Below are 22,676 nucleotides of genomic sequence, written 5' to 3' on the forward strand. Positions count from 1 at the left end.
GATGGAGAGCTATGGGAAGCCTGTAGGCCAAATTTGCCAGGCATAAAGCCGTTCATGATCCCTAGAAACCCTCTTATTAATGCTTGAGCATAGAACTGTTATGACCAGTAGTCCTAATATCTCATATGAGTGTAATCGTCTGCATGGTTGTTCTTGGCATATTCAGATGTCTGTGTAACTATACCTGTGTAGTTACCTCTACGGTGATACTCCATGCCTTTGAGAAAATGAAATTTAATCCATGAAAGCTTCTGATCTCATGAATCTGTTAGTCCGTTAATCTGTTAGTCTTCAAAGCACTTTATTGCTTTGCTGCAACAGATTAACATAGAACAGATATCCCTCTCAAAACAGGATTGCATTTTCTCATAACTGTGCCGTTGAGTGTCTTGAACATTGGGTGGAGTACTATGTAGAATCGGATGAAATATTTGAAATCGAATCTACTACGTGTTGGGGTTAGGGAGCTCTCTAATTTATCTCAATGCTTAAATGAAATCTGCCCTCTCCTAATTAAAAAAATCTTGTGACTCCTTCTTTAGAGTACTTTGAAAGAGGCCAAAGATTGTTATAGGTACACAGTGTCTTTTTTGCAAGCCCCTGAATAGATATATCTCCCATCAAATCATTTCCAATGCTGTGATCCGTCACTTCTAAAGACTTAATATTATGCCATTCGTAGAAATAAATTTCTATCCGCCGGAGTATTATTACTTTCACTGAGAAAAGCAGTAAAACATGATCTTTGTGAGTGTTTTAGGGAAGGGGGAATGTGTGTGTGTGTGTGTGTGTGTGTGTGTGTGTCTGTCTGTGTGTGTCTGTGTGTGTCTGTGTCTGTCTGTCTGTCTGTGTGTGTGTGTGTGTGTGTGTGTGTGTGTGTGTGTGTGTGTGTGTGTGAAATCCAACATTAGAATAGAATTATCAAAACGAATGTGATTTGTTAGTTCATTTCAAGGGCTCTGCTATAGGTGTGACTAAGGCTGAAGTGTCCTTTGTTATCTACTTCAACTGCTGCTACAGATTTCTTATGGATTTCCTCTCCCCTCACACACACACTTTTTAAGGAATTACTTGGGTCTAATCAAGGACATGTGGGAAATGTCCTTCTGTATAAAAGTGGTTGTCCAATGTGCAACTTGTTTATATTGTGTTTTTAAAAAACCCTTAATATCAACCAAAACTCTCCTGAATATCTGAACCAGTTAAAGTATGCAGAAGATGACTTCACAGGTGGGGGATGGGACACCTATTTGTCTCATTTTCCTTTTGTGATGGCTTAGTATTGCCCTTATAAGATACTGATCATTCCTCTTTCCTTGCTATTTACCACTCTTTGTCTTTTTTTTATTTTAACATTCTTAACTACACAAATGCTAGATTGAACATGAGGGATCTGTACACGCAGAGCTACTTGTTCTAGCCCATGGTTGCCTCAGGAAAGCACAGATTGCTCTGTTCTAATCTGCATTTGTACATTTGTCTAAAGATGGTGCACATCTCTGGAATATAATAGGGATCAAATCTCTCTCTCTCTCTCTCTATTTATTTTCCCCTTCCTTTCTCCAAAGAAAGGGTCCCTAGGAGCGCACATAATTGAAACACAATATTAAAGCTAAAAATAGTAAATTATTCCACTATGAAATTAATAAATAACATTTTATTAAGAATGTTAGGTAAAGTATTACTAAAACAGATTTAAAAGCAATTATATGCAAACTATCTCATTTTAAAAACCTCTCCTAGGCAGCGTGTTGCTAAGGAGAAACTTGACTGAGAAAGGTATTTACCTGCTGTTACGTGTTCTGTGTGTTTTTATGTGTGTGAGAGAGAACACACACACATTTAATTTACTTTTATTGGATCATTTCCAATAAAAGTGTATGACAAAACCGATGAGCTGAGAATGTAAGACAGGTGAAGGTATTCCGAATTTGGTGGAGTGAATAGGCAGTGGCTTTGCAAGCTTATTGAAAACAGAACTCAAACCAAATTTGGGAGTTCCTCCCTAGCAAGACCTATACGTTCTTTCAAAGGAAATAATAGACTTAATTCCGGTACTGTACTAAACAGTGGCTAAGGAAGCTTGTAATTGCCATTTGGCATGATGTTTGAACAGATGGACCGTGGTTTGCACTCAGGAAGAAACGTCATCAGAAACCATTATCTGTGCTATGATTTATTATGATGCCCTAATTAATATACCAAAATTAAGGATTCACTTGCACCTTCAGAGGTTTCAACACCATAGAGATAGCATGAACCAATAAACTTGGGTGCTGAAAGTGAGAGCAGACAATCATGGTTTCCCTGTAGTGGATTTAGAATCTCTGTACCAAGACTGAGATTCCTAATCATGGTCATTGTAAATCATAGTTTAGTTAAATATCTGAAGAAAACTGAAATGTAGTGGTGCCTTGCTAGACGATTGCCTCGGGGACAATTAATATGCTAGACGATCAGTTTTTGCGATTGCTGTTGTGCTTCGCAAGACAATTATTTCCTATGGGCGATTTTCGCTAGATGACGATTTTTTCCCCATTGGAACACTTTGAATAGATTTCAGTGCATTCCAGTGGGGGACAGCATTTCGCAAAATGATGTTTTCGCAAGACAGCGATTTTCACAGAACGGATTAACATCGTCTAGTGAAGCACCACTGTAATGGTGAATATTCTCACACATTTCTTCTATCCCAATGTAGTTATCAGATGTTATCTAAAGTGAAATTCAGGTTTGTTCTTCAGGTGAAACCATAAAAGAAATTTAATGGAAGCAGATAAGTGTTTCAGTTAACAGTCCAAACATTTTGAGGGACAGTGTGTAATTGTATTGTTGCTAAGCCATTCTGGGGAGTTTTGTATGGGCTGGTAATCTTGACCTAAATTACAAGCTAGACTTTCAAGTCTACAGAATTACTATGGATTTGGCACAGATCTGTTCCACCCTCTCTTCAAGGCTCCCATTTGGCAGAGGTGAAAACCCGGCATTACAAAAGCAAGACGTCAAAAACAAATTATTTAATCACAAAAGAGTTACTTATGTTTCACCTTGTGTTTGAGCAACTGAACAGGCCTGTTGGACAGAGTACTCTACACATTTAACAGCCGTGAATTTACTGCTAGCAGCTTTGCTTTTCTGACTTAGGAGATAACTCCTTTATCAACAAAGGCATTCCTATTTTAAAATAAGTTAAATGACCTTCTGGCTAATCAGGTAGCCATCCTGGGAATTAGAACTGGCGCTGTTTTGCTTTGACTCCTACCAAGGTCAAACTTGTTTTTATATTGCATTGGCTCAAAGAGGCAGAGTTTGAGGCTGATATGCTTGTTGTATAATTGATTCTGTGCAACTCCTTCCTAAACACCCACAGAGTTATTCACTTGCATCTTGACAAACCCTTAAGCAGCAAAAGAAGATAATTGGGAATCAGACTATAATGTTACAAAAATCCAACTTTCGAGGGAGAAGTTATAATCAAAATACTCTGAAAATGCATTATACCCAAATGCTTGTTTTCTGCACCCGCCCCCCAAGAGCAGATACCTTGAACATAACAAACCAGACATAGTAGTCTAGAGTGGTCTTATAGACCAGATGGGCGGGGTATAAATCAAATAAATAAATAGTAATAGAATGAAGAAATATCTGGATCACTGACATTGCAATTCCAGGGGATGTCAGAGTTGAAAATAAAGAACTGGAAAAACAAACAAAGTGCAGAGACCTGGCAATCGAAACATCTCACCTCTGGAAGAAATACACTTCAGTGGTCCCGTAGTCATTGGGGCTTTGGGAACAATATCAAGAAATTCTCAGAAACTACACCATCAGAGCTACAAAAAATGACAATACATACAGCATACATACAGGGTCAATATTTAACAGGTACTGAGGTTTTTGGTTAAAACTTGTATCTGTTATATAATACTAGTCACTGTTTTTATAATTTGGACTGTGCCTGGAGTTTAATAATAATAATAATAATAATAATAATAATAATAATAATAATAATAATAATAATAATAATAATAATAATAATAATAATAATAATAATAATAATAATCGTCGTCGTCGTCGTCGTCGTCATCATCATCAAGTCAATTCCAACTTATGATGGCCCTTTTCAGAAGTGGTCTAGCATTCCATTCTGGAGGTACCCAGGGGCTGTGCAATTTGCCCAAGGCTACACAGGTTGTCTCTACTCAGAGAAGGCACAGTAGGAAATTGAGCTTCTAGCCTTTGGCTCAGCAGCTAGATACCGAAACCTGTCCAACTAGGAAATAATCAGCCTATGAAAAAATGTGCTGCCTCAGTTTTATAGTGTTTCTCCGCATTGCACCTGTGTTCCTGTCCCATCTTTTGTTCTGAAGAAGCTGTAGGAATCTGCTTTCCCTTCTGTCACGGAAATGTATACACTTGTTGGCATGCATGTACAGTTTAAAAATGCATGCTTGTTTGTATGTATGAAATAAGCTACAAGAGTCGCAGAAGTGGGCACTTACAAGCCACGCTGCATTTTATCTGTTACTGTAATGGGCCTTGTGCAGTGTAAAACAGATCATTATGGTGAGACTCTGGAGGCCACTTGAGACCGTAGCTGCATATCAGTCTGTCACTTTCCTGCCCTTTGGCTTTCCGTATGCAGCAAGATGTCTCAAGAAAACCTCAAAGTGGGGCATTCAAGTAGACACCCTGCAGTTGAAGGCCCTCAGGGTCACAAATTCCTCAAACTCTTTTGCTCCAAATTATACACCCTCTGAGTGTGGATCTTCTGTAATGGTTAATAGCTAAGTGATTTAGCTCTCTTTTGTCCACTGATGCAATTATTTTAAAAAAAATCTTGTGGCATTGAATTCCACTGTGGGGAAAAAAATCTTTTTCTTCTTGCTTCTCCTGATGCTATTATGGATCTATTTCTGTGGCTACTCCCACATCCCAGTGTAAAGAGAGCCAGTTGTCCTAACCAAAGTCTCTTAGCAAAGCTAGGAAAAAGTTATTTTGGGGGCTACGCTCCCAGAATCCCAGTGGTTCCCAGTGGCCATAGCTGGGAATTTCGGAAAAGTGATCTTCCTGACTTTTCTCTTGTGATATTGGCTAAACAAATGCCAGATATTCCCCAACGTAATAATACAAGATGGTCAAACCACACCAAATGTGAAGAGAATGCAAATAAGCTTTTTGTCATGTGTGTGGAGGTCTTTTTTTTTGCCACATCGGATTAATTTCAAATACCTCAGCCTTTAAAGCTTCTTTACGTTGTTCTCTACAGACATACCTGAATGCGGCAATTCTTGTCAGATATGATTTGTCAGGTGAATCACTCCGATATCAGTTTGGTTGCTTTCTTGCAAACAGAGAGTGCTGAAATCATGGCCTCATGACCATGCATCTAAGTAATATATTTAGTCTATATGCTGAATTTTTAAGCACCATCTGTTTCATTTATTACCCGCTCACAGTTTTGCTGACATAAGACTGGGATTTGGTAAGCTGACGCAGCTGTTCATTGAGAGTCTGCTTCCTCCAGACGAAGCAAGATAAATTCTCCTCAGAAATTTGTAATGGTGGAGCCACAAGGATTTGACAAGAGAAAGAATTTTGCGGACAAAGAAGTAGGTCAGGAGGGAGTAAGGTGGCCACTTACGCATCGCCACAAGAGACATTGTGCATTACCGGAAAGGGAAGACAGAAGAAGACATCATTTTTTCACAAAGCTTTTTTTTTTTGTGTGCTATTAATGTGTCTACATGCGTTCTTGGAGGTAATGACTAGAATTTATTTATTTATTTACTTATTCATTCATTTCACTTCTATAGCACCCCATTTATACAAACACTAGTTCACAACACATCAAGTCATAATTACAATCAAAATCACAATAAATACAATAAAAACCTGTCAGTAGCGAAATAAGCCTGTATTTAAATAGAACTAAAAATGTAAACATATTTGACTATCTTAGGACAATGGTTAGAGACTAATAAAATGTAGCTTTATATAATTCCATTTTTATTAATTTCCTAAAAAATAATAATATACATAGATATGAGTAGAAATGAAGTATATATCACCAGGACATGGTGACGCTGTGGGTTAAACCACAGAAGCCTCTGTGCTGCAAGGTCAGAAGACCAGCTGTCGTAAGATCGAATTCATGCAATGGAGTGAGCTCCTGTCGCTTGTCCCAGCTCCTGCCAACCCAGCGGTTCGAAAGCATACAAATGTGAGTAGATAAATAGGTACCACCATGGGAAGGAAATGGTGTTCCATGTCTAGTCCCACTGGCCATGTGACCACGGAAATTATATACGGACAAATGCTGGCTCTATGGCTTGGAGATGGGGATGAGCACCATGCCCAAGAGTCGGACACAAGTGGACTAAATGTCAAGGGGAACCTTTAACCTTTACCTATATATCACCATAGTAGAGAAGATTGTAGCCAGGTAACCTGTGTAACTAACTTATTCAGACTTTTCTCCTGATAATACGAACAAACAACATCAAAGTCCTTGCTCTATGTTAGGGATATAACAAGCACTTGAATTATAACAATTCTGCACAACTTGGCATTACTTCAAAAAGAAAAGGGTCAGAAAACCTCTTAAGAAATCTTGTGGAATTCCGTCCTAGATTTCCTGGGGGGTAAAGTCTCATGCAGGGAAATGTTACTCGTTGCAAGGAGAAAACAGAAATTTTTGCTTAGTTTCACTATCAGACTGAGAGGCCACAAAAGTCACATCCTTACATCTCTCTGGCTGAAATCTTATTGCTAAACATAGTAAGGTACACTAGAGGAGACCCACTGAATCAATGAAGATTTGGTGATTCAACTCCTTTGAAAGTTCCATTAATTCAAAGGACCTACAGTAGTTGGGGCTTGCTATGCTAAAGGATAAACTATTTGCCCAGCCTCCATCTTCTGTAAACCAACCATGTAGTTGAGCACATTTATCTAGGAAATATGTATCTTGTGAGTTTGCTTTAAAACTCATTTCTGACATACAGTATTTAAAGTGCTGGTCATGACTTTTCAAGCCCTTTCCTTGTACAGAAAGGTCTTTCAGATAATCTGGACTTATGCTGCCCAGACTATCTGGAAGACCTTCCTGTACAAGTCCCTACATTAACCATCATCCTTATCTTAGAACTGCAGAGCTTGAAGGAATCTTATAGATGATCAAGTTCCATCCTATGTCAAGGAGGCACAATGGGGAATCAAACTCCTAACCTCTGGCTTCGGAGCTAGATGCTTAAACCACTGAGCTATTCAGCAGAGGAGTACCTTTACTTGATTACAACATTTTCACATGCATGTCTGGTATACCTGAGAAACATCACTTTTTCCCCCTGTAGCTGCTTCCAGATTATGGAACTCCCTCCCTTGAGTGGTGTGGATTTAGCCCCTTATATTTTTTTCCCTTCTGATGGCAGCAGAAAATATTCCTATTTAGAGAGGCATTTGGAGAGTCAGCAGGCAATTGAGATGGGGGGGTATTTTAAAATGTGTACAAATAATGTTTCAAAATAGGTATAGCATAGTTTTACATTTTAATTAGTTTGTTTTAATTAATTGTTGATTCTAATTGTTTTGTACTCCACCTTGGATCCCCCACCAGAGGAGAAAAGTGGAATTAAAATAAAATAAAATAAAACATGTAAGTGAAAAAACGAAGGACCAGACCCTTCAATATCCTGTTATGTTTAGAAACTCTAGGTAGTAAAAATCTGGATTCATAATAAGCATTGAAAATGCAACTTTCATTGTTCTGTAGTTCCTGCAGTCTCTTAAGACAATAGTCTAACTATCCTAGGAAAAGTCAGAAAACTTCTGCTAATTGATGGTGTCTTGGCTCTAACCTCTTTCTGTATCATGGAGGAAGATAAGCAGTTCCTAAATACTGATTAGGCACGTTCAAAGCAAAGATTTTTGGTAAGGAGAGTGTTAGAAAGGGCTCATGGTCAGATGCGATTAAAATTAGGCTGCAGTCCTATGTACACTAGCTTTATCAGCCACAGCTGGCAAATTCAGTGTGACTGAAAAGTAAACATTTTTGGGATTAAGTGGCAAATTTTTGTGTTTGCTGAGCTGGTTTAAAACAACTTCCTATGTTCCTACAGAGCCTTAAACAATGAACAAAATGTTCAGTTGGCAACATGTTGTGCCACAGTTCAGAAAGTTCAAGGTAAAAACCAAGCTTTTGGAGAGCTTAATTAGAGAGACACAAAACTCTGCCCAAAGAAATTAATGATACCTCAGGAGCAGTTACTGCTTCTAACCTGCTGTAACGTTTTTGTTTGGCTTTGCAAGGTTTTCTGTGTCTTCATACATTCTTTGTACACAATGGAACATCTGCCTTCCATGTTCCCATTTCCTGCCTTTTTGTGAGACTTGGGAGTAGAGCAGAAAGCCTCAGAGATTCATCCTGAGTAGACATAAAAGAACTTCCTAACTGAAAGTGTGCCACCAGCTTCTTATGTCTAGACATTGGATAAGGAATATTCTGTCCATTCTTGGACAGAAGTGATATAAGCTGAGTCGGAGTTGTGCACAGAATAAGCGCAAAACATCTCGCTTCAAGGAAAGCATGATTTCAACTCTTGCTCTCTGTGGCGAGCTTCTTTGAAGAGATGAAGAAATCCATAATTTCAGAAGAGCTTGGCTGGTCCTTCTTAACTTCCAAGAGAGAGACAAAGGATGGATACAGATTATGAGTGGGTGGAGGTTGTTTGCATTCTTTTGGTTAGCCTTCAGGGACCAGCCTGCAACCACACCATCAGGGTTCATCAGAAAGCCCACCATTCAAAATAAGACCTTTCAGTGATGGTAGCCTATCTCAAGGTTGCCAGATCTCAGAGCTGCACTCTGAGAGACATGCCATACTTATCTAGATCTCCGGAGAGAGAGACAGATCTCAGGGCATGGCTCTTGACCATTTCCCAGATGTCACACCAGCTCTCAGGCTCGAAGCAAAGCTATTTTGTGCTTATGCAATGATGGCACACACAAAAACTTTTTGGACCTTTTTGTTGTGCAAACCTTGGCAGCAGCAGGGGGGAAAAAACCTCCTTGTGGACTGATGGTGAGATCCCCACAAGTCCCACCAGCACTACCGAAAAACTCTACTTGTGCCATGCATGTTCTAGAAACAGTAGTGTGAGCTGTGTACCTTGTGAAGATGGGAATAGCCTTTGCAACTATTTCATGCATCTTGCAGCTGACTGGGCTCAGCTTTTCCCATTGGTCCTAGGTTGCCATTTTGTTTGGTTGGCTGGGTTTTACCCAGATTACTCTTGTGACTAGAGATGGGGGTATTCATATTCATGAATATGAATACCCCCACATAGGTGGACATAATGAGGGTCCAGCCCCATGGGGCTGAACTGTCCACTCACCTTCTGCTGTTTCCATGGGCTCTGGGATACCTTCCTATTACTCCGCAGCCTGCAGTCTGTGAGCCACTCTTCGACTTTGCAGCAAGACTCATCCTCCCACTTCCTGCCAGGAGTGGCTTGCAGACTGTGAGCTCCGGAGCAATAGGAAGGGAGCATGGAGCCCCTGGCAACAGCAGAAGGTGAGTGGACGGTCCAGCTAATGATTGCATCAGCTGACGAAAGAGAGGTGAATCACTTAGCTATTAACCATTACAGGAGATCATTATGTCCACCTGTGTATGGGTATTAGTATACGAATACAAATACCCTCATATCTACTTGTAACATTTCCATAATCAAGTGGCCCAGAGCAAATTCTGCTCCCTCCTAGCTCTTGATTGCTCCATCTGTATGACATAAAAATGCCACATCCTGTGCCCCTTCGTGTTAGCCTTTGGCCCTAAAATCTGAAAGCATTGGATGCTGATGACCCGACAATACTACCTTTGGAAGTCTTTGGTCCATCTTTGAACCCAAGATGGTTTCAAAAGCTTTCAAAACAAAACCTTATTGGTTCCAGTCTGTGTTTTACTAAAAGTATGGTGGACTACTTATAGTTTGTAATTTGATTGTTTTTCCTAATATATAATTTTGTTTAAAACACTGTTTCAAGGGCAATACCATATTGATCTGTTTTCAGCAAATCAGCAAAGATTCTCATAGGACTTTAATCAATTTTTTTTTGATTAACTACATTTTTTGTCATAAACTTTTATTGAATGCAGTCCACTTCATCAAAGACTCTGCATCGAATCAAGTCAGCTGCTGTACATGAAAACACATGCCAATTAAAACTTGTTCGTAAGGTACAAAAGCTGTAAGTCTTTAAGGAGTCTGTTTTTGTTTTACTTAAGTTTATAAGTTGCCTTACGAAGGCTTGGCCCTAAAAGGCAGAACATCAATTTTGAAAATAAATAAAGTGCCAGCATTGATCAGCCAAAGCCATTACAGTTGCAAAAACAGCAACATCCAATTCTATCATTTTTATGTTATGTCTTTATCAAGATTATGTTTCAAAACTGTGTTTCAATATTGTTAGCTGCTACAGGCATCTTTTCTGGAGGAGGCCATGGTAGAAGTTAATAAAATAGATGAAGAAAACTAGAAGGCTGCTCCTCAGTGCAATCAATATGACAACAGCAAGGTAGCTGCCCTTATTTTGTGTGATGCTCCTAAAAACCACAATGGTGCCTCCTCCCAACAGTATTCTTCTGTGGCAGATTTGCAAACAGTGAATTCCCATCTTGTGATTCTGTTTGTTATGCTGCCATCATGATCCACTAGGACAGAGGCCCCCAACTGTTTTGGGGCCACGGACTGGCTGGGTGGAGCAAGCTCCATGCGCGGGGGGGGCACCTCTGCACAAGCATGACATGCCTTCCCATGGGCATATGGGGGTGGCGATCCATATCTGCGGCCCAGTTCCGGCAAGCCCACAGACCGGCACTGGGCCACGGACCAGGGGTTGACGACCCCTGCACTAGAGTATGACTAAAAACCAGTGGGTACATGGAAGTTTGGTATTTGTTGAAAATGTACACAGATGTACATGGCAGATACTCTGAACTGTGGAGAGCGGGGGGGGGAGGCCAATAGTTAATTCAGGTGTATTTTCCCCATGGTCTTTTCTAGAACTATATGCGGCTTGGTACTCTTAGGTTTTCCCTCTCATGCTTTCTCTGAGATCATTTCCAGTAATGGAGTGCTAGATAGCTCAGTGGTTTGGGTATGGAAGTTTGATTGCCTTCTATGCCTCCTTCATAGGGGCTGTGCTAAATAATCCACAGGGTCCCTTCTAGCTTTACAGTTCTAAGATGATGACGATGACGAAAACAACAATTATGACTTCTTGCTCCTCCACCATTGGTACAGCAATTATTACCAGACTTGTACAACTAGAAGCTGGGTCTAGCGGTTTCTGTAGCCAAGTTTAGAAATCTTTTTCCTCCTGTCATACTGTTAAATGGTGGTATAAAACACAATGTAAGTTCATAGTGCATAGAACTTTATTACAGCAAGTTGCAAAAGCCGTGTAAGCAGACAGACCTCAAGAGGGCACTTCCAGTGCAGTGTAGCACACCAGCCATACCTGCAGTATTCCTTAACTGGAGTTACTGAGTTAATAAGAGTGTGTTTTCTTTTTTCCTTCCCTAACCAGTCTTCACAGTTATTACTTGTATCTAGTAATTATAAGCTCAGGACTAGGCCCCTGCCGTCTGCTGGTATAAATGTTGAATAATCCTAAGATTATTTACCTGGACTCTCTTTTTAGGGACTCCTGGTAGCCATTCCAGTTTTTTCTCTAGCTTTGAGAGGGTTGATGGCTATATATAGGGCAGATGGGGTAACTCCACCTTGGTGGAATATTTGCTGAATGCGATTTTGGCAAGTTAATGCACTTCCAGCGTTGGCCTGAAACACTGATTAACTGTGTCACTGAATGATCGCTTTTCACATCATCTGCCTCCTTAAAAAAGAAACACAGCTCAGAGGAATCACAACTACCAAGGGCATCACGTAACTTTTCTCTCATCCAGTTTGAGTTAAACTCTAGTGGTGGGACTAGATTTCTTCCCCTCAGGTTGCTCTGTGGTGGGAAGAGGATATGGGAAGCAGCTTGGGAACCTAGAGGGTTCACAAAAGCCATTTGTGATAGACATCAGAGCCAAACGGGTTTTGTGAAAAATCAGACTAGATATGGATAAGTGCTTGAGAATGCCGAAAGTGCTTACTTGGCTCAAGTCATGGATTTTAAGACGTCAATTGTTCCTGATTGTTGACTGTTAACCTGCAATCTGATATTCTCCTGGACATTGAAAGAGCGTGGATACAAACCCTGTGATGGTTGTTAGGCTTTGCAGGTACTGTTCTAGTGCAGTGGGGTATCCATCTCTTGTTATGGTTTACTGCTCCTGTGATCCCCAACCACTGACTATGCGGCCTGGGGCTAATGGGAGTTGATGTTCAAAACATTTGGAGGGCACCAGAATGAGGAGTGCTGTTACTATTTCCTCAAGAAGCTGATTTTAGTGTTGTGAATGGTTGCTGTTTCACTTTCATGTCTACTGTGGATTATTCATCTCCTGATGTGGCCAACTTCTGATGATAAGCCTTTCCAAATTTAGATGGGTGATTCTTGGATGATAGAGATATGGCCTTCCACCAAGACCATACCTGAAGCTTTACTGGTCCTGGTAGAACCTTCCAGAAATTATGTCCTTCTGTCTTTTTACCTCCAAGAGCCAAAGGCCACCTCCATGTAGCAATGAGACAGTGAACTAAGATGTGATGGACAGTATCTATATGTTATAAAAAGGGAATCATAAGAAAATCCTTGGTTCCATACTCATTTTCCATCTAGTCTAGTTTCCTAGTCTCACTTTATTTACCACATAATGGCCAGACAGACACTAGCAGAAGCCCACAAGTAGGCCATGGATGTAACAACCCTTGTCTATGGTTTAAGGTTGCTTCCCCATTTGATGTACTAGCACGATGTTGCCTTACAACAATTTTATCAATTGATTTTAAATACAAAACTGACTTAATTGTCATGGCTGAGTACTAACATTGTAAGAAATTACTGAAGCCAGGAGGAACTTTTGATCTTGCAGTTAAGGAAAAAAAAATAAGTCTTCTGGGAATCGCAAGGGATTGACCTTGATCCTGCTGACTTTCCACATATGACTGTGTATTCAGGTGAAAACTTTCATGGGGAATGGTTATTACAGTTGTTTGTTTCCATTTATATCTGACTCTTCATTAAACAATATCATAGGACTGGCAATTAAAGAGAAGAAGAGACTTTCGGCAGGGCTGGGGGGACTGAAACATTCAAGAAGAATGGCAGGAAACTGTGAGGAGTCCCCAGGTTTTTCTACTACTGTTCTTTCCCTGACCTTCATATCTCTTGATAAATGAGAATATTAAAACATCCAAGAGAAGGGATAAACAAACCCATCAGTTAATTAATCAGTAGGAAGTTGCCCTGTCTTAAATGCCATCTTTCTTTACAAGGCTCAAAGGTTTAAAAACTTTATATTCCCTGTACTAACATACATCTGCTATCCTCTTTTATTTTTATTTCTATATTTCCTCCCCGTATTCCCCTCCTTGGGTTTTTGACAGATATCACCAACCTCTTCTCCTCCCTGTTTTGCTCTTGCCTGGTTATCTGCTTTCTCTCTCCTGAGGGAATGTTTACAGTAGAACCTAACTCCAAACATAGGGCATAAATTACTGCATGTGAGAGGTAACCACACAAACCCAACCTTCTTAAAACCAATGAATGTTTTGAATATTTCAGTTGTGACTTCTGTACAATTTCATTCTGCATCTCATTCCCCCCCCCCATATGTCTAAAGAAGTGGACATGATCCATGAAAGCTCACATTAAAGAATAATTGTTAGTTTTTAAGGCACCATGTTTTTGCCTCTTGTGTTTTTTTTCGTTTCTTTGGATTTTTCCTGATATGCTTGCACAGGCTAACAGAGCTGTGCAAGCATATCTTTTAAAACCTGAACATCTCAGGTACCATAAAAACCCTATTAGGATGTCCATGTTGCAAACAACTGTCATAACGATATTAAACAACTCCATTAAGTCAGAAACACACAACAGTAACAAATAGTCGTAGTCTGGTACCAAGATAATGCTGAGACCAGGTGAACCTCTGAGCAGTGGGCATTTGAAACAGGGTTACACCACAAACTCCTGCCAACTTAGCAGTTCGAAAGCATGTAAAAATGTGAGTAGATAAATAGGTATCACCTCGGTGGGAAGGTAATGGCATTCTGTGTCGAGTCGCACTGGCCATGTGACCACAGAAACTGTCTTCGGACAAACGCTGGCTCTATGGCTTGGAGACGGGGATGAGCACCATGCTCTAGAGTCGCACACGACTGGACTAAATGTCAAGGGGAACCTTTACCCTTTACCTTACACCACAAAGAAGGCCTTACTTTGCATCACCACTCAAATGTCCTTTCCCAAACAATGGGACACAGGGATTGGCCTCCTCAACAAACACCTGTGTGCAGGCAGGGTGATTCAGGGAGATTCCAGACTCTATGAATGCGAATTGTATGAGCTGGCCTTAACAATGTATACTCAAAATACAAAGCCACAGTTCTCTGATGACCATAATTTTTTTATTCTGATGGCACATCTAGTTTATCACTCACCTTCTTCTGTAAGGTGTGGTAGAACTTACCTGAGTACCAATGTGATGGTGTGTTGTATGCAGAGTGAACCAAAGTGTGCATATACCTTTTGCAATCATGGATACTGGAAAAAGTGGAGAATACATGTCACCATAAAATAAGATGTAAATGACTGAGGGCAAAGCAACTTGAGTGTCTGTTCAGTTTGCTGTCCTGGTGACATTCAGGAAGAACATCAAGACCTCCCACTATCCCTCCTTGCAAGACCTCCCGCTATCCCTCATATTCATTCATTCATTCATTCATTCATTCATTCATTCATTCATTCATTCATTCATTCATTGCATTTATACCCCGCCCATTTAGTCAATCGACTACTCAAGTAGCACTTGTACTAGACTCTTTAGAAAGTGCTCTGAAGAAAGAGGACTATCCTCAAAGTATGACTTATGCCCATCCTACAAAATAAAGCAAATCAAACAAAATCCATCTTAATGTATTCTTGAAGGCTTGCTTGAAGGAGTTCTAACTCCTGTCCTCTGAAGATGCCAGGCACAGAGACTGGTGAAACGTTAGGAAGAAGAAAAACCTTCAGAACACTGCCAAACCGCCCAAAAAACCTACAACACCCATAAAATCTAACTTCGTGCGAAAGGATCAGGATTATTGTTATTTTCCAAGATAAATTTGGAGTTTCAAGATGGTTGTATAAATCTGTAAAATCTACAGTGTTGGAAAATGTACTAAGTAATATGGAGAAGGCAAGTAGATCTTAAGATAGCCTATATGTGCCTTTCTTCTTGTAGTCACATACTCATAATTGCAATTACAAGTTTAAAAGTGTGAGCCAGTTCTGTATATTCTAAAGACCAAACCACAGTTCTGAATGGCCAGGCTAAATGTGTCTCTAACCAGAAGTCTAATTTACATTTCCTCTTCTGTAACATATGGTAGAACTTACCTGGGCACTGATATGATGGCATTCTGTATCTTTGGACCCCATGCCACACCATTATCTTCCCATGGCAAAAGTTAAGGAGATGCAACTCGACGATTAAGTTCTACTTTAAAGGGTGAGAGTGTGAAACTAGATATTGCACCATTTGCAAAATATGGCTGGTATTTCACACCTATTATTCTAAAAGGTTTGCTGGCTGGATAGCCGAGTGGTTTATGTAACTGGCTATGGAGCCATAGGTTGGCAGCTAGATTCCCTACTGTGCCTCCTGTGAGAAGAGCCAACCTGTGCCGCCTTGGGCAAGCTGCACAGTCCCAGGGCACCCTGAGAAAACGGGCAAGGGAAACCACTCCTTCAGAGTCCTCTCTACCTAGAAAACCCTGGAAAGGGTTACTATAAATCAGAATTGATGTGACGGCACAGAATAATTTTATCCTAAAAAGTGTTGCATCTAAACAATAATGTGCAATAGAAACTTAGACAGAACCTTTTAAAAAAAAATCTCAGAAATGCAAAAAGGAGAGATGTAAGATCAAGTGCATACTCAGCCTTGAGTAGCCTTGAAATTGGTTTGGAAAGAATTTATCTCTGTTCTGGGCCCTCTTACAAGCGCTCCTGTTCATACTTGACATTCCTGCAAACTTCCCAAGCGGTTCACAGACACTTGCTTTTACATCAGCTAGGCTTGGTGACTATGAATCTGGCTACAAATATTTCTTTCAGCTCTTTTTGGTGAGTGTAACTGATACAAATTTGCTATGCATGGCTTTGCATTCACTGGCATTGGGGGAAAAAAAGCAGATCCTGTTTTCTTAAAGAGAGTGTTTACCTTTTAACATCAAATAGATATCAGCTGGCATAACACAAGCTTAACTAAGAGAGGCAGGCCTGTTGGTGCATGAACTCCAGTTGTCTAAAGTGATGTGCATTATTTTCCAAGATTAAAAATAGAGACATTCTCAAAGTAAGCGATTTGCATACCAGAAAAGCTGAACTGAGGCATGAGGGCAGTAAAAAACAGAGGCTGCTAGAACAGAAAAGCATAAAATTATTCAGTCATAGTATTATTATTCAAAAATACCAGGCACAGTCAATTAAAATTGTGAAAACATTGATGATGATGATGATGATGATGATGATGATGATGATGATGATGATGATGATGATGATGATGATGATGATGATGATGATGATGATAAAACACAAGGCACAGTCAATCAAAATTATAAAAACATTGACTGGTGTTATATAACAGATATAAGTTTTAACCAAAAATCAACGTATTTGTTAAACATTGGCGTAGTATTATGCTGTTCCTAATATTGCTGTTTTTGTAGCTCGGATGGTGTGATCTCTGAGATCTGCAACTGCTTATAGTACTGTGTGAAATTTCTTGATATTGTTCCCAAAGCCCCAGTGACTATGGGGACCACTGAAGTGTGTTTCTTGCAGAGGCAAGACGTTTCGATTGCCATGTCTCTGTATTTTGTTAATTTTTCCAATTCTTTGTTTTCAAGTTTGGCATCCCTGGGAATTGCAATGTCAATGATTCAGACATTTCTTCGTTCTATTACTACTGTGTCTGGTGTGTTATGTTCAAGGTGTCTGTCCATTTGGATCTGGAAACACCACAAATTCTTGATTTCCTCATTTTCTGACACCTTCTCTACCTGATGTTCCCATGGATTTTTGGAGGCTGGCAAGTTACATTTTTTGCATAATGACTAATGCACTAACTTTGCCACTCTATAATGTCTGATTTTGTAATCTCTTTATGCAGTCTTTGGACATTCACAGATAAGGTGTGACACAGTTTCATTTTTTTCTTGGCAGAGTCAACATTTTTTGTTTGCACTAATTTGTTGGATCTTAGATTTCATGATGATGATGATGATGCTTTGCTCTCCTTGTGAGTAGAGAAAAAGCAGAAATTGATTTGGGTCACATTTTAATTCAGAGGCATAATGCATAAACCTGGGAAATGTGTTTTAATTTTTGTGTAGATCACCATGCAAACACAAATTGTTATGTACACTCTAAAAATCCAAAGTGGTGTGAAAATGAGACAGAGCAAACCTTTAAAAAATTTGCAGAAAGCAAAACAGACAGATTCATCCACTTTATTTATTTGGAGAGCCTGAAGTTCTTTGGGAATACGGAGGGTGGGTTAAGGAAGAAATATGGATCCATTTATTTATTTAAAATATTTCCATTTAACTTTTCAAGGCAAAGTATCTCCAGTGCAATTCATGGGGTAAAAGATTAAACAATATAATATACAATACAATTAATCCTAACAGCATTATACGTTTAAAACAGTAATAATCACAGGATAAAAGATGGCCTTTCATGCAGTTAAAAGCAGCATGGAACAACCAAGGTCTTTAAGTACTGTTAAAAATACTCAGCCTTTCATGGAAGAGCCGTAGAACTCAAAAAAAAAAAATCCATCTGTGAATAGGGCTATGGCTGCAAATCACCTTCACACACAGCAAAGGAATGCTAATCTGGAATAGTTAGATGAGATATCTCCACATGATCTGACTGTTAAGCAATTAATCTTGCTAACCTGGACTTTCTTAAGTATTCTGAATGGGGCCCACAAATAACTTCACAGCACCACTTCCAAGTAAGGATGAGGCAACACAGGGGTCTGTGTATGAAGACAAACAATTAAAACTACTGTGCGTATTGAGAAGAGAGAACATGCTAGCAGAGAAACTTGAAGGGGAGCAGACACTAACAGGATTTGGAGGTGCTGCCTGCGTCTTTGAAAGTCTAATGTGGCACAGTGGATTCCACTCTCTGTTGCTGTCTTAAACTGTGCCTTTCCTAATGCTGAGCACCATAATCCTATGGCCAATGACTTCCAAAGGAAATTAAAGTGCTGTGTCCCTGGAATTTCTCAACCCCTCTGAGAAATGGGATACAAAATATTCTTAGGATGTAATATAATTGTGCTAAAAGGCCACTTGGATGTGAGGTTTTGATCCATCTAGCCCCGTGGTTGCCAACTCTGAGTCCAAAGATATTCTTGGACTGAAACTCCCAGAAGCTTTCACCACTAGCCAGGATTTCCAGGTGTTGTCGTTCAAGCACATATTGGGACCTAAGTTTAGGGGCTTGCTGATCAAGACCAAATTACCTGTTGGTAGCAAACATTAAACTGCATGTTTTCTATGCCATGCGCTGGAGAAGGAGTTGGGGAAATCTGCCATAAGAATCTGCCAATATTTATATTTGGTTACCTATGGCAGCTTCAGCATTATGGTTTCCTTTAGGATGTTGACATGTAAGAGATGATTAACTAGAAGAGGAAAGAAAAAAATATTTTAGATCATAGCTTCCATGATCCCTCAGCCAGCATACTGGGGGTTAACAGTCTAAAATGTCCAAGTTCTGCTAACTGGCACAAGTGGAGAAAGCCGTAGATGTTCATCTGGGTTATGACCTTTGTGGAATTGGATGTGAGACAAAGTTAAAGAACAAAGGTTCACCTCTTGGTCAGAAGAATTATTTCAGAACTCAAGGAAACTGTCATGTAAGTCGCCATTTCAATTTGTATCCTCCTCTCCTTTGAGTCAAAGCTGCCTGAACTAAATCAAGTACAAGCTGCTAAGACATCCCATCATTGCAACCTTGGTCACTGAAGATCCCATGTCAGCTTTTTGCAGGATGGAGAGCAACTGTTGATTCTACGGGCAAATTCTGTCTTGGGTAATTGGATTCTACCTATCTAAATTTGTCAGCCCCTTTTGGCTGAGTGAATTGGCCTTCCGTCAATCTCTGTTGTAAGCAGTTGTATTTAATTGACAGTTCAAGTGTCTGAGGATCTTACATTGTAACTGTATTCAGATATCTGTCTATCTATGGCGTAGCTCAGTGGTTTGGAACACCTGTCTGCGGAACTGGTGGCAAGAGTTCAGCTTACAATTGTGTGTCCCAAGGAGGTGGCCAGCCAAGATCACCTTGAGCCTATGTGTGACTAGTGAGGTTACCTAGAACAGTGGTCCCCAACCTTGGGCCACCAGATGTTTGTGGACTTCAGCTCCCAGAAATCCTGGCCAGCAGAGGTGGTGCTGAAGACTTCTGGGAGTTGTAGTCCAAGAACATCTGGAGGCCCAAGATTGGGGATCATTGCCCTAGAAAACCCTCAGGAGGTTGCCATAAGCCTCAAGAGCTGTTTAAAAAAGTGGGATACCTATTGTGTACATATTAGCAGTTGATTTTGCTTGGAAATGAGTTGCACCTTTAGCAGTTCAAAAGCATGCAAATATGAGTAGATGAATAGGTACCACATTGGTGAGAAGGTAGTCGCTCTCCATATCTAGTCATGCCAGCCACTTGACCACGGAAAGTGTCTACAGACACACCCTGGCTCTTTGGCTTACACACGGGGGTGTCCATAGAGTCAGACACGACTAGACTTAAATTGTCACAGGAAACCTTTACTGTACCTTATTTAAGATCCAGGAATTAAATTGTCAGTTTAACAAACAGGAACAACAACAAATCCCCACTTGTCATGCGGAGATAATAACAAAAAAACACGAGAGCAAGCAAGCGGAAACAATTAATAGAGCTCCATCAGATTATAGCTGGCACTGGTTTGTTGCTTGCTAAATGGAAGGAAGTAAACCCACAATCTTGCTGTCATTTGCATTTTGCTCCTTCAGCAGACAGCTTTCACTAGAATATGGCTGTTAGCTTTTTAAAAAACTTGCGTAGCTACCTATCTCTTTTTTTAAACTTCTTTTAGGCAATATATGGCTGAACTGGTGAGGTACAGAAATTCAGCTGCATGTAGAGTGTTTCATATTAATGAACCACCGATAACTTAATGAGAATTTGTTGATAATGGAGATTATAGGCAGCCCCTAACTGCCTGCCGTCTTAGACGTGGCATTTATTGTAGGTCACCCAGGGGCAAAAGAAAAGTCTTTCTCTTCAAGAGGCTTAGCTTGCTGGTCAGGCTAATGAGACGGCTGAAGTTCGTTTAACAGTGGGTAGTAGGGAATAAAATGATTTTGGTCTCCTTGACAAAGTTCAGCCATTTGAAAAGATTACTGTATTGTACTTTGGAAAGAAAGAGCATTTACTTACCTTTTGTCTTTAGCGATTCTCTCCACCATGTGACATACAATGCAAATATGAGCTGGATAGATGACATTTTAAGCTAATCCATTTAAATTAGATCCTGCACTGAAGTGCAAGGCAAAGTACATTTGCTATGGTAATAAGAACATGATGGTTGTTTTGGGAAAATTGGGTAGAGTTTTCAAATTTCCGTTCTCCAGAAAAGATGGTTCCATCACGATGGGAGTAGCGTAATTACAGAAATAGCTACTAGGAGATAGCCTATATGTTGTGATATAGCAATGTTCAGTTTCCTGTTGCCGATCAGCTATCCAGCAAAACTAATTATGTCCAATGTGTGTCAGTTAAGAATAACACAATTGTTCTTAAATTCCTGCATTTCTCAGTGAAAGTCAGGTGAGAATGAGTCCTAATTAGGGAACAGGAGAAATTTTCAACATTGATAAAAACTTACCTCATATTTGAGGTAGAAGGGACTTAAGAAACCAAACGTGACAGCTGTATCCACCCAGCCTACAGATTAATTCTTAAAACTCCATCACCAAATGCTTCTGTATTTAACTATTTTACGGCTGGATTACGGTTGCCACTTCTTTTTTCCGAAAGTCCATATCTTTATGACAGGAGATATGGGCATCTCCAGTCTGGAAATAGCTGCACCTGTTGAATTAGATGGTGCAACCAGTGGAGAAATGTACTTCAGTACTTTCATAAAGAATTTACAGAAGCCTATGCATTTTGTCATATTTGAGAGGGAAAGTGTTTAAGGCTGTAAAATATAACGTAAGAGAAAGCAAAACTAACAGATATGTCCATTCTTCTTCCTAATCACATCTGCAAAGATTTGAATGTACTTGCATAGTTCTTTGTTTACATATGTTTTGTGCACCAGAATTTATGCCAAATATAAAGCAGTATTGGCTCATGAGAATGTCTCTCTGGAAGTCCTTGGTGTCCATAGCTGAGTTAGCTGAGAAGATAGATTTGGTTGACCTTAAAACCAGCTCTGTATCTTTATCTCCTTCTGTCAGGGGTTTTGAATCTTCAACAACGAAGGGATTGCCATAACTAGAGTTCCAGGGATGCAGAGGTTGTGGGGGGGGGGTCCACTCTCTTAGTGCAGTGGCCAACGGACCAAGCAACAGGGGCACAGCCTCTTCTCAGAGAAGGTCATCCCAGAGGGTATTCCCCGGCTGATCCACTGTTTCCCAGACCTTCTCAACTCCTCTATCTTCATCGCCAGAACTCTCCATTCACTTCTCTTCTGGCTCTCCTTCTCAACACTTTCCCTCTCCTCTCTGAGCTTCTTCCTCCACTCCTTTGCCTCAGTTTCCCCCCAGTAAGAAGGTTGAATGGGAATAGCAGACCTCCTCTGATAGTCAGCCTCCTCCCAGGATACTTTGATCCTTTCCCATTTATCAGTCCAGGGATCCTTGGTCTATATCCTCTCCCGACCCGGAGGCAAGGGATCATCCCTCCTTACAACTTCCACTTGCCCCGCCCCCTCTCTCTGCCCTTTTCCTTATTGGTTCCCACCTTTTTTTGTTTCTCCCTCATTTATCCTCATCCCCCAGGTCAATGTCTCTGGTTCTTTCCCCTTAGGGTGTTTATTCTGTGCCCTGTCTGGACAATTTGAGATTCGCCTTTCTCCTCAGGCCTATTTTCTGGGTGGAGGATGGACGGCGCTCCAGCGAGTGATGTCTCTGACTCGCCTCCTATCTCACAAATGGCCCTCATGTGTCTCCCTGTAAGGGTTGCCATGTTGCTGTTCTCCAAATGTGTGCAGCTTAATTTGCATATTATACAAACAGGCAGCCTTATTGGCATGCTGTGCAAATTTGCATGGTACACACATCGAAACTGATTTTCCATATTATGCAAATTAAACACATTAGTTGCTGCATTGTTTTTCTGCTAGCATATTTCAGCCTTGGCATTATTTATATAATAACCGCTGATCAGAGAGAGCAGATGTGGTGTGATGGTGAAATGTCAAGTCCTGGAACAGTGAGACGTATGTTCAA

At 40.3% G+C, this 22,676-nt stretch overlaps 1 protein-coding gene across 9 annotated transcripts in view; it reads left to right on the forward strand.

Annotated features, from left to right (window-relative positions):
- Positions 1–22,676, forward strand: part of ARHGAP24 (Rho GTPase activating protein 24) — a 361,497-nt gene that overhangs the window by 258,438 nt on the left and 80,383 nt on the right. Inside the window, exon 1 of one of the 9 annotated variants that reach the window (XM_073002009.2) lies at positions 16,269–16,287. The exons of the other annotated variants lie outside the window; for them this stretch is intronic. The gene's annotated coding sequence lies outside the window, so the exon portion shown is untranslated. Of the gene's footprint in view, positions 1–16,268; positions 16,288–22,676 lie in introns of those variants that run through there. 9 annotated transcript variants of the gene reach the window in all.

Source organism: Pogona vitticeps, chromosome 5 (assembly GCF_051106095.1).
Source record: "Pogona vitticeps strain Pit_001003342236 chromosome 5, PviZW2.1, whole genome shotgun sequence".
Classification (NCBI taxonomy): domain Eukaryota; kingdom Metazoa; phylum Chordata; class Lepidosauria; order Squamata; family Agamidae; genus Pogona; species Pogona vitticeps.